The sequence below is a fragment of the Odocoileus virginianus genome, chromosome 17, assembly GCF_023699985.2.
Source record: "Odocoileus virginianus isolate 20LAN1187 ecotype Illinois chromosome 17, Ovbor_1.2, whole genome shotgun sequence".
Classification (NCBI taxonomy): Eukaryota; Metazoa; Chordata; class Mammalia; order Artiodactyla; family Cervidae; genus Odocoileus; species Odocoileus virginianus.
The window spans coordinates 6231570-6243598 of NC_069690.1; the positions used below are offsets into that span (position 1 = coordinate 6231570).

The 12029-nt window shown below is 40.5% G+C and overlaps 1 protein-coding gene across 1 annotated transcript in view; it reads left to right on the plus strand.

Annotated features, from left to right (window-relative positions):
• ANKFN1 (ankyrin repeat and fibronectin type III domain containing 1) overlaps positions 1 to 12029 on the plus strand; it is a 295344-nt gene that overhangs the window by 102219 nt on the left and 181096 nt on the right. Inside the window, exon 2 of the mRNA XM_070478482.1 lies at positions 3721 to 3855. The gene's annotated coding sequence lies outside the window, so the exon portion shown is untranslated. The remainder of the gene's footprint in view (positions 1 to 3720; positions 3856 to 12029) is intronic.

Genomic DNA, 12029 nt, shown 5'->3' on the forward strand with positions numbered 1-12029 from the left:
TGTCTCCATTCCTTTCTCTTCTTTCCTACATCTGAAGGTTTTCATTCCTCCAGATCCAGTTTAAATGCAACCTTCTCTGTAAATCTTTGCTATGTATCCCAGAAGGAAGTAATAATTGTTCTGTTCCCTTAGCACATTGCTCATAATTTTTATGATGTGTATTTAATTCCGCCCTGTATTATAAGTCACATCTCTCTCACTAAATAGATCTCTTCCATCTTTCAAAAGATATCTCATTCATCTTGGTACCCCCACCTCACCATAGTGTTCCACCCAAAGCTTTGCATATAAATGCTTTTCTTTCTTAATATTTATAGAGCATTTACTATCTATAAGACACTAGGCCAGGCAGGGTAAGGACTGGAGGAAGAAAATTTTAAAAATAAGTTAAAATGCAATCCCTGTCTTCAAAGGAGCTTTAATCAGTGAGACACATTCATGAATGACCTAAGCAAGTGAACTAACTGTGGGGGTGGAACTGGGTGGAGGGGAAGTGCTCAGTATGGACCAAACATTCTCAGTGTTCCAAAAGAAAATTGTGATTTTATGATATGGAGGGTGGGGCGATGGAGGAGGGGTAGAGGAAAAGAAAGAGTAAGTGAAAGTCACTCAGTCGTGTCCAAATCTTTGTGACCCTATGGACTATAGAGTCCATGGAATTCTCCAGGCCAGAATACTGGAGTGGGTAGCCATTCCCTTCTCCAGGGGATCTTCTCAACCCAGGGATTGAACCCAGGTCTCCCACACTGCAGACAGATCCTTTACCAGCTGAGCCACCAGGGAAACCCAGGAAAGAACAAGGCTGCTTTTAAATGCTATCTCTGGGCTGTGGTCATTACTAGGTCTGACTGATCCAACCCATCCTTCCCCCAATACCAGAGTAACCTTCCCAAAGCGGGACTCTGATCATTTAACTCTCTGTTCAGATGTTTGTTGTTGAATGAATCAGCATCAAATAATTGCAGGCTTTTGTCAGGTGTTATGAAGAATACCAGTTTGTAGGGATGAGACAAACTCCAGGAAACAGCTGGAGAACAAAAAGCAAGAACATGCTGTGAAAGTGCTGGGCATGGTATGGGACAAAGTAAATGTGTGATTGGACTAATGGAGAAGGAATAATCAGAGAAGACAAGTATTCAATGATGGCCACTTGGCAAGAAAAATTATACATACTAAGTGAACTTTAGGATTCCTTTCAATTCTCAAACCCCTGTTATTCTTTAAGATGGTTTATTCATCATTCAATAAATACACGCTAAGTGCTTCAACAAAACCCTCTCTAAGTATTTTTTGAACACCTTCTATAGCCCAGGAACTCTGCAAGACACTCGAGATAGAGCAGTGAATAAAAGACTTTGCATTTAAACTCTTACAGTAAAATGGGAATGACTGATGTCAAACAAGTAAAGGAAAAAAAAAAATTGTGATGGGAGGATAGAAAGTGCTGTAGGACCACAGAGCAGGAACCCTAAAAGCTCAGGGACTAGAAAAATATCCCAGAGAGATGATGTTTGAGTTGAGACTCTAAAACCATACATTAGTTAGCCAGACAAAAGGGACTGAGCATTCAGACAGAAAAAAATCATATGTAGAATTCTGGAGTTAAGAGACAGCATTACATGTTCAAGGACTTGAAAGATATTTTTAAAAGTTACAGCATAAAGGTCAAGTAAGAAGATAACAAGAAATTAGGCTAGAGGGATAGGCAGAGCCAGACTGTGGAGAATTTTGCAAAAGTATGATGGGGGGGTGAATATTTATTGATAAATTTTTCATAACATTAAAGTATTTGGCATAGTGCATCTAGCCTCCTAAGTAATAATAAATGTCTGTTGAAGAGTGGGTTAATAAATGAATGGATGAATGGTTCTCCTTTTCAATAGACACAGGCTCATGAAATGACTCAGTTTAAAGCATTTGCTCCAAAAAGCAATGCCACTAGTATAGGAGGCATCACCCACTTAGCTTTGCATAACAGATTGAACTAATGACCCCTGTGAGGCAGCCCCTAACCTCAGTAGAATTACTGAGAGTCACATGGCTTACCCCAGCAGATGGAATTTAAGTCAATCCGCATCAAAAATCAAAGCCCTCCTAGAGATAAGGGTAAAGTTTTACCTGGCAGTCATTTAGGCTTAAGCTGTGAGAGGGTAGCCTGACTCTTTTCTAATCCTTGATGAAAAAAATTCCTTCTCAACCTCAAGGGCATGCATATTCCCAAATTAAATTATTTCTATCAATGCTCCATGGACAAATAAGTTCAAGGAGAGAAAAAGAGAAAAAAATCCAGAGAGAGACTTTGCCTTTCAAATGAGAAAAAAGTACTATTGTAAAAAGCCAAACTGAACTCCTCCTTTGGACACCCAGGTTTTATGTCACTGAGTCTTATCTCGGATCTCAGCCCCAGAACAGCCACTTGTTGGGATGACTAAGCTGCCAGGATGAGGTGTGGTCTCTATAAAGCAGGAAGACTTTCAAGAATACAAGATGCCATTCCCAGGATTCTAACTGATAACCAGGACATATATTAACACTCCACCCTCTTGCTTATAACTGAGATACTTTCTCCTGATTTGCTGTAGAATCACATTCAAAATAGGGGAATTGATTGAACTCCAGGTATAAATCACAGACCAGTGTCAGTGCCTAGCAAAAGGGTCCAAAATTATTTCTGAAGTCATTACAGAAGCTAAGCTTTCATTTGGCAGAAACAGAATCTGAATAGAGCTTTAGAAAGATTTTCAGTGCTGTTGCTAGGGACATGTGTGTGTGTATCTATGTGTGTATATGTGTGAGTGTGTGTGCGTATTCATATGTGCTCTCAATCAACAAAGCCTCCCTAAACATAACAAGCAGCCTGTGGAGGTCATTTGCCATTTTATTTCAGAGAGAAATATGAAAAATGCCTACATAAGTGGCTTTCTAGGAAATCCACTCTACCTGTCTTACTCGTCACATAAAGCATGACCTCGTGAAAGGAGCCAGGTGCATCCAGATGTGGCTGGAATGAAAGCACTGGAATCTTCTTCCTAAAATCTGAGCCTTTGGGTGTCCTAAGTTCCAAGTCTGTTGGTTACTTTCTCAGACCCAGCTCAGACAAAAACTGGCATTGGTTGAGCAGCCCCAGGGGGATTGGGACCTTTCTAAAGATGCCCCTTGTTCCTACTAGGAGAAGGATTGCTCATGTGCCACAAGGTGAGGGGATACGGCTACCACCTGTGTATTTCTGGTCCCAGGTAGCTGTGGGGTAAGAGGGCATCTCGCCCCAGGAGGCTGTGGACCGTTTGCAGTCATAGACTGCTGGATGGGCTCCAGGATGCCAGACGAGATTTCTTCCCCTGCAGTTTGTACAGGGCAGAGCTAATTGGCTGCTTCATCACCCCTCTGCTCACCCTTGAGTAACAATCTGTTCTGATTCAGTCTTGTTTGCCATGAAGCTTATTTCCCTGTGGGCCATTCCTAATGGACCTCACAGTTACAATAGGCTGATGGTGCACGGGAGTCATAGTATCCTTTCACTACATGCACAAGGGCTTGAGAAATCAATCCCTCCTGGGGCTGCAGTCCTGAGAAGACACCTGATTCTGAGCCAAGCTGTCTCCTTCCCCCATCCTCTCCCCGTACATCGCTGGCTCTTTTATTTTGCCTTGAGATACCTTAGTGATCATAACTTTGGCTCTTGCCTATAGTGATCCTCCTTGCATTTTACTCTTCACACAGAATAGGAAGGAGGTTCGCTTGCTTTGCGCAGAGGCTGAGCCACAGGAGAAAGCAGAGCCAATGTGATTTATTGAATGAAAGCACTGGACAATTACCAGCAACTTGCTTCCCTGCTGCCTCAAACAACCTAAACTGGTAAGTCCAATTTGTTGTTGTCTTTCTTCATGTGCATGTGAGGCTTTCTTAGTTACTGATTATTTTTAAAATATGTATGTATGTGTTGCTGTGGTTTAAATGATGTAAAAAAAAAATTTGCATCTTCCAAAGTTAGCTGCAGGCAGTCCATGAAGAATGCACACAGGCCATACACAGTGGTTCTGCAATAACACATGCTTGTTTATGTGAATAGGTTAAGATGGGGATAGGGAAGCCCCATTTCTGATAGCTGGGCATTTTGTTTGTAGCAACCTTAAGGATATTCTGTGCTTGCATAACTGATAAGCATTAGCTGTGAAAAATATGCCATTCTCTTGTTGTGTGAGATCATTTTCCACTGAGGTTCCTGAGTACCTACAAAATACCTGTGGGATCAGGTAAAGATGGATTCCATCACGCTGATAATCCTGAATACAAATGTAGGCATATTGCTGTCTTTAATCCAGTTTGCAGGCTAGACATCCAAAACAGAATGTTAGCATTCTGTCCATCCTGGGTTGGCATGATCATAAATAACATCATGATTGGATGTTGAGGGTACCTGCCAAGGGGACACAGTGAACATGCATGCAAACCCTTTCCTGATCCACTGCCACTTTTACACCCATGTTTCTTAAGTCTTTTATTCCATGAACATATATAGTTGGAACAATGTCTTAAGTTTGAAAGTGGAATATTTTGACTGCCCTGTTACCTATGCTGGTGTTGGCCCAGTCAAGGCAGCTGGAAGTACCACTGACAATCAAGGCTGAGTTTGCTTCTATGCTGGGCCCCAAAAATCCCTGTATTCATTTAATTTTCTCATGTTCTAAATAAGATGTAAAGCAATTTCTGCAGGGAAGGAATGTGAATGGAGAAAACTATTGCTTTCCCTACCATCACCATCACCACTATCTCTCCTTAGTCTTTTGTTTGCCTGGCTACTGCAAGATTTTATGGCAGCATCAATCCATCTCTGGTGGGCTCAGAGTCCACATAAATGTCATTCAGAGTTTGATGTCTTTGGTGCATTCTCTCTGCAGTATATCACTGGCTGTTCAGATGAAGCTGTGGCCTTGGGTGCTGACAAGGATGGATGATGTTGGAACAGTGAACAGCATGTTTCTCTAAATACAAAGCAAAGCTAAGAAATCTGAGTGATGGGTGGCCTTTTGCCTAGTAGAAAGTATCCCCAGGCCACTCAATCACAAGAACAGGGTCATTCTCCTGCATGATTTGGCTGTTTCAGCAAATGATAGCATCCTAACAAGAGGGAGACAGCATTGTTTAGTGGCTCGAGAGGTCAGGAAAGCCAGTCCCTTTCACTGATTTTCCCAATGAAGTGTGTGTCTTCGATAATTCATTTCCCTGAATCTCCATTCCTCCACTCCTTCCATTCCTAGTTGTTTCAAAGAAGACACACTGAGGTCAATTAACGTATCTATGAGTTATTACTTAAATCTTTCTTGTTAAAGGATGCAATAGGCAATCAAGATCACCGTCAATGTGCTTTAATCCAGAGTCTGTGTACCCAAAGCCCACAGATGAGAGTTTACGTGGGGATGAGGAGATGCATGACCCCTCCCTCATCTAACAGAGATTACACTTAGAGCATTGGAAGGGGAAAACAGAGATGAAAAATGGCATTTTTAAAAAACTTAAAATTCAAATAAATTGGTCAGATAAATAATTTTTTCATTATATTGCACAGTAATAACTGATTTTCTATTCTTATACTTGGATAACAAGATACTGAAGGTCTTAAATGTTTGAAATAAACAAACATGTAAATCCTTGGGGAGAGTTAATTCAAGGATGAAAGAAATCCATGTAATAAATTTATGACAACTTTCAGACGTTCAAATTACCCCCGTACCCATGTACATGGAATTAGCAGCTGCAAATGTATTATGATTTGAGGTATTCTAGAAGGTTCATCTGGAGAAGGAAATGGCAACCCACTCCAGTACTCTTGCCTGGACAATCCCATGAACGGAGGAGCCTGGTGGGCTGCAGTCCATGCGGTCGCGAAGAGTCAGACACGACTGAGCAACTTCACTTTCACTTTTCAGTTTCATGCATTGGAGAAGGAAATGGCAACCCACTCCAGTGTTCTTGCCTGGAGAATCCCAGGGACGGGGGAGCCTGGTGGGCTGCCGTCTATGGGGTCGCACAGAGTCGGACACGACTGACGTGACTTAGCAGCAGCAGCAGCAGGTTCATCTACTCAATAACAACAAAAAATCCATCTCTAGGACTAAGAAAAATGAAATTATTTTATCCAGGATTCAGTTAAGCATTGCTGTCTTTTATGAAACACAGATATTTCTTAGGACAGATAATAAGTTAAGCCACTGATGCATGTGTGCATACAAAATTCCTTCAGTTGTCTCCAACTCTATGCAACCCTATGGACTGTAGCCCACCAGGCTCCTCTGTCCATGGGGATTCTCCAGGCAAGAATACTGGAGTGGGTTACCATGCCCTCCTCCAGGAGATCTTCCCAACCCAGGGATCAAACCTGCATCTCTAGTATCTCCTACATTGGCAGGTAGGTTCTTTACCACTAGTGCCACCTGGGGAGCCCAAGTCACTGGTATCTTACCATAAATGAATGTATTAAATATTTTGTACCTCGGGAGAAACCCGAAGAATGCTACATTAATATTATATTAATTCTATTGCTTTCTATTTCATACCTATCTCCAAGAGGTTCCTTCATAATTATTATTTCACTCTTGATCAGAAAACTAAATACCCTTTAGGACAAGCTGCCTCATTTTTTAGTGAAATGCTTGGATTAGACAATATCATCCAGATTTCCTCTAGGCCCTTGAGAGTCACACTGTGGAAAGCTGGACTCTCATCTTTCTTCTTTAAATCCACTTTTCCTCCTTTCTTCTTTTTTTTTTTTTTTTTTTTTTAATTATTGGTGGAAGGACTATGTACCTAGCTAGCCAAGCAAAGAACATAGAAGCTAATGTCCTAATTCCTTGGCCTTTCCAACCAATCACTAACCAGGCTTGGTTCATTCTATCTTCTTCACATTTTTACCCTGCCCAGCCCTCTCCATCTCTTCTGTCACACACTGGAGTTGAAGTCACCAGCTCCCACAGGGACTTCTTCAAGACCTTGGTTTTCACGTGTCACTAGTCCTATCACCACCCTCTCCCCTTCTGGATGCCTCCAGAAAAATTCTCTAAAAGTGCAAGCATCAGCTTTGTCTTAAAATCCTCTGGTGATTCCCTGTTATGAACTGGTTGAAATCTGTGCTCCTCAGCGTGGCATGTGAAGTCCTTGATGACCTGGCCCTATGACTTCTCCAGGCTTCTTTCTCAAGGCCCTGTAACAGTGGATGAAATGCACCATTGAACATGTAAGAACCCAGAAAACTCCCATTAGAGCTCCTATAGACACTGATCTACCAGCAACACCACGCTGGCTCACATCTCCATGTCCTAACCTGACCCACCCTGCCTAGAATGCCTTTTTCTTTCCTTCCTATATTCCTGCTCAGGCACCACCTTCTCTAACCCATTTCCCCATACCCCCTTCTCCCATAACCACCTCTGTCACCCACAAAGTTCATCACTTATTCCTTTTGCTACTTCTTTGCTTTGAACATTTGAGACCAGTGTCTAGACATTAATTTATCAGATATAGACCCTTATTTCCTGGGTTTGAGACCTAGATCTGTGCCTTAGTAGTGCCTCAATTTCTATGTCAAGTGAGGATGATAATAGTCCTTATTTCACAGAGCTGTTGTGGGATTCAATGAACTGATACATATTATTCTAAACAGTAACTGTCTCAAAGAAAGTGCCAAGGAAGTAAAATATATTATTATTACATAATTTCACATATCACACTATTTCATAGCTGCATACACTTGTATAACTGCCTTCATTTTTAGCCTATGAGCCCCTTGGGGTACAGGAAGGTTAATCAACTTGTTTCAAATTGCCCAGGTCTTTCCCAGTTTTAGCACTGTAAGCCCTGCAACCAGGGAAACCACTCAGTCCCAGGCAAACCAAGCCAGTTGGTTACCCTATAAGGACCCTATCTTGTCCACCTCTGAATAAGGGTTTAACATAGGATACATAGGTTACAAAGTAGAGATTATCCAGAAGGATTTATTAAACTATAGAACCAATGTTAATTGTCTTTTCACTTTCTACCTCATAAATATACTTTCAAACTTCAAAAATCAGTCTTTCTTCTTGCTGTGAAGTCACAGATAACTTTTCAAAACTTATCACTGAGTAACTGAATATGTTATTTTTTGAAAAATACATAGGAACTGAAAAGGATGCTTCCACCCTGTTATATACCATCAGTGTAACAGAATCGGCCACATTTCAGCAATTGAAGACATACTCGTCATGTTAAGCAGTAGAGAATGGGGGAAGGGGTCATACTTTTCTGTCTAGTGACAGGCAGGTTGGAGTCTAAAGGTCCCTAGTTCACCTCACAGCCTGAAGAGCAATCTTGTCCCAGTCAGAAATGTTCCTTCCACTAAATGTATCTGTCTACCCAGCTGTCAGAAATGGCTAGAGTTCCTGTTTCTAATATGCTTTGTTTTATCACCCCTCCTCATTCAAACTGGCTCAGTTCATTTTTCACAGTACAAATACAATGAGAAAGTTCCGCAACCAAGCGTCTACGAGACAAGGACTCTGGACATGCCAGAACTCATAATGAGGGCAAGATCTTGTCTTCAGAATCAAGGTCTAGGAAGAAGCTGATAGGCAGCTGGACCAGAATAATAGCAGAGTTGCTGAGAGCAGGAGATTTAGAGTCAGAGTTCTAATTCTACCTCCTCCATTTACTAGCTATAGGATTTTGGACAAATTACCTCACCTCTCTGGGCCTCAGTTTTCTTGTTTATAAAATGATGATATATTAGTAGTGCTGATTTCCTCATGAAAGTGAAAGTGAAGTCGCTCAGTCATGTCTGACTCTTTGTGACCCCATGGACTGTAGCCCACCAGGTTCCTCCGTCCGTGGGATTTTCCAGGCAGGAGTACTGGAGTGGGTTGCCATTTCCTTCTCCAGGGGGTCTTCCTGACCCAGGGATGGAACCTGGGTCTCCTGCATTGTAGGCAAACACTTTACCTTCTGAGCCTCCAGGGAAGTCCTAATGGCCCTATGATTTTCTCATAGGATTGTTACATATTTTGTCTTAGCCTATAAAAACAAAGCCTGAGGCAAAGTCAATTGCAAATATTCTATCTGGTACTGAGAGATGCAACCTCAGGGCATCAGACTTGAAGGAATAAAAGAGAATGAGCCAAAGAATGAGGGGAAACAAATACATGTGGTTTGTAGCTGAATTCGTCAAAATATCACAAGAAAACACATATGGCTGTTTGTTTGCATGTGACTGCTTCCAAGAAGCCTTCAAAACAGTCCACAGGGAAGGAATGGAGAGGAAACTATCTGCTGGATACTTCCAGTCTCCTGTCTCTCATGATCCAGCTTTCCCATATCTGGATAATGTTACCCAGTCCTTCACCATAGGCATGACTGAAGCTGGAGCCTCCCTCTGTGGGTCTAGTTGGGTCACAGCTGTTGAAGTTACTGTCACAACAAGTATGATGGACCCGCCCTTCACTTGTGACAGCTGGGGGCGTTAAGAGATGGGTTGAGAGCAGCGGCCATAGCTCTCTATTTGAGCAAGCGGCCAAAGCCCAGGAAACAGGTAGTTTTGAAATAAATCTGAATAGACTCCACTCTCCAGAGGTTATTCTTGACATTTTGGATGTGGATTGTCCAAGATACTGTCATGCTTTCCTTACCGCTTGGCTATTCACAGGTCCCTCAAAAGTATAGCTGAGATCAGGCCATAATATGTCAAAGAGGAGAAGTCTTTAATTTTCATTAAGTCCAATTTATCAATTTATTTTATGGTTTGTGCTTTTTGGATCCCCTCTAAGAAATAATTATCTTATTCAAGTTCACAAAGATTTTCTCTTATGTTTCCTTCTAGAAGTTTTAGTTTTAGCTTTGAAAGTTAGGTCTATGATCTATTTCATTTTAAGTTAATTTGTATATATGATATGAAGTAAGAGTTAAGGTTCTTTTTTGCATATGTATATCCCGTTGTGCCAGTACCCATTGTTTCAAAAGAATGTTGAAAAAATTATTTTTCTCTACTGAATTATCTTGACCCTTTGTGAAAAACCAACTGACCATATTTGTTCAGGCTATTTCAGGGCTCACTATGCTGCTTCAGTCACCTATAAGTCTATCCTTATGCCATTGTCTTTACGTATACAGAAATCCTTACACCAGTACCATATCTTGACTATTGTAGCTTTATAAGTCTTGAAATAAGGTTGTATAATCAACTTTGTTCTCTTTTCAAAGTTGTTTTGACTATTTTAGATTCTTTCCATCTTCATACAGCTTGTCAATTTCTAGAAAGAAAAAAAGACTGCTAGCATTTTGATTTAGAGTGCATCTTAACAATACTAATTCTTCTGATCTGAGCATGAAGAAGGTATATCTTTATTTATTTAGGTCTTTTTTAATTCACATATTAATGTCATGTAGTTTAACTGTTTAGTTTTGCATATATTTTGTTGTATTTAGTTCTAAGTAGATTTTTGTATATTTATTAGATTGTTCTACAGAGGTTTTATGTCATCTGCAAATGAAGACTGTCTTCCTTGTTTCTTTCCAATCTATATGCCTTTATTTTTCTTATCTTACTTCACTGGCAAGGATGCCTAGTAAAATAGAAAAGGTAAGAATGGACAGTCTTGCATCTTTTCTGATCCTGGAAAGAAGGAGTTAGTCTTTAATCATTAACTATAATGTTGGCTATAGGTTATTTTTAGATTCTCTTTATCAGGTAGAAGAAGTTCCCTTATATAACTAATTTTTTTAAATTCATAAATGGATGTTGAAATTGTCAAATGCTACTTTATATGCATCTATAAAGATGACCATATGGCTTTTCCCCTTTATTCTGCTAGTGCAATAAATTATGGTGAATGCTATACTAACTTGCTTTCCTGCAATAAACCATGATTGATCATGATATTACGCTTTTTGTATACTGCTAAATCCAGTTGTGGATGTGTCTGGTAGTGAAAGTAAAGTCCAGTGCTCTAAAGAGCAATATCGCATAGGAATCTGGAGTGTTAGACCCACAAATCAAGGTAAACTGGATGTGGTCAAGTAGGAAATGGCAAGTGTGAACATCAATATTTTAGGAAACAGTGAACTAAAATGGACGGAAATGGTGAATTTAATTCAGATGACCATTATATCCAATACTGGGCAAGAATCCCTTTGAAGAAATAGATTAGTCCATATAGTCAACAAAACAGTCCAAAATGCAGGAGATGGGCGAAATCCCAAAAATGACAGAATTATTTCAGTTCATTTCCAAGGCAAATCATACAGCATCACAGTAATCCAAGTCTATGATCCAACCACTAATGCTGAAGAAACTGAAATCGAATGGTTCTAGGAAGAACCTCAAGACCTTCTAGAACTGATACCAAAAGAAAAAAAAAGATGTCCTTTTCATTATAGATGATTGGAATGCAAAAGTATGAAGTTAGGAGATACCTGGAGTAACAAGCAAGTTTGACCTTAGAGTACAAAATGAAACAATGCAAAATGAATTTTGCCAAGAGAGTGCACTGGTCATAGCAAACACCTCTTCCAACACAAGAGATGACTCTACACATGGACATCCCCAGATGATCAATACTGAAATCAGATTGATTATATTCTCTGCAGCCAAAGATGGAGAAAGTCTACGTCATTCAGTCGCTCAGACATGTCCAACTCTTTGTGACCCCATGGGCTGCAGCACACCAGGCTTCCCCATCCTTCACTATCTCCCAGAGCTTGCACATCATGTACATTGAGTCAGTGATGCCATCCAACCATCTCATCCTCTGTCATCCCCTTCTCTTCCTGCCTTTAATCTTTCCCAACTTCAAGGCCTTTTCTAAGAATTCAGCTCTTCACATCAGATGAAGGTCTATTCAGTCATCAAAAACAAGATCTGGAGCTGACTGTGACTCAGATCATGAGCTCTTTATTGAATAATTCAGGCTTAAATTGAAGAAAGTAGGGAAAACTACTAGATCATTCAGATATGACCTAAATCAAATTCCTTATGATTCTATAGTGGAGGTGACAAATAGAATTAG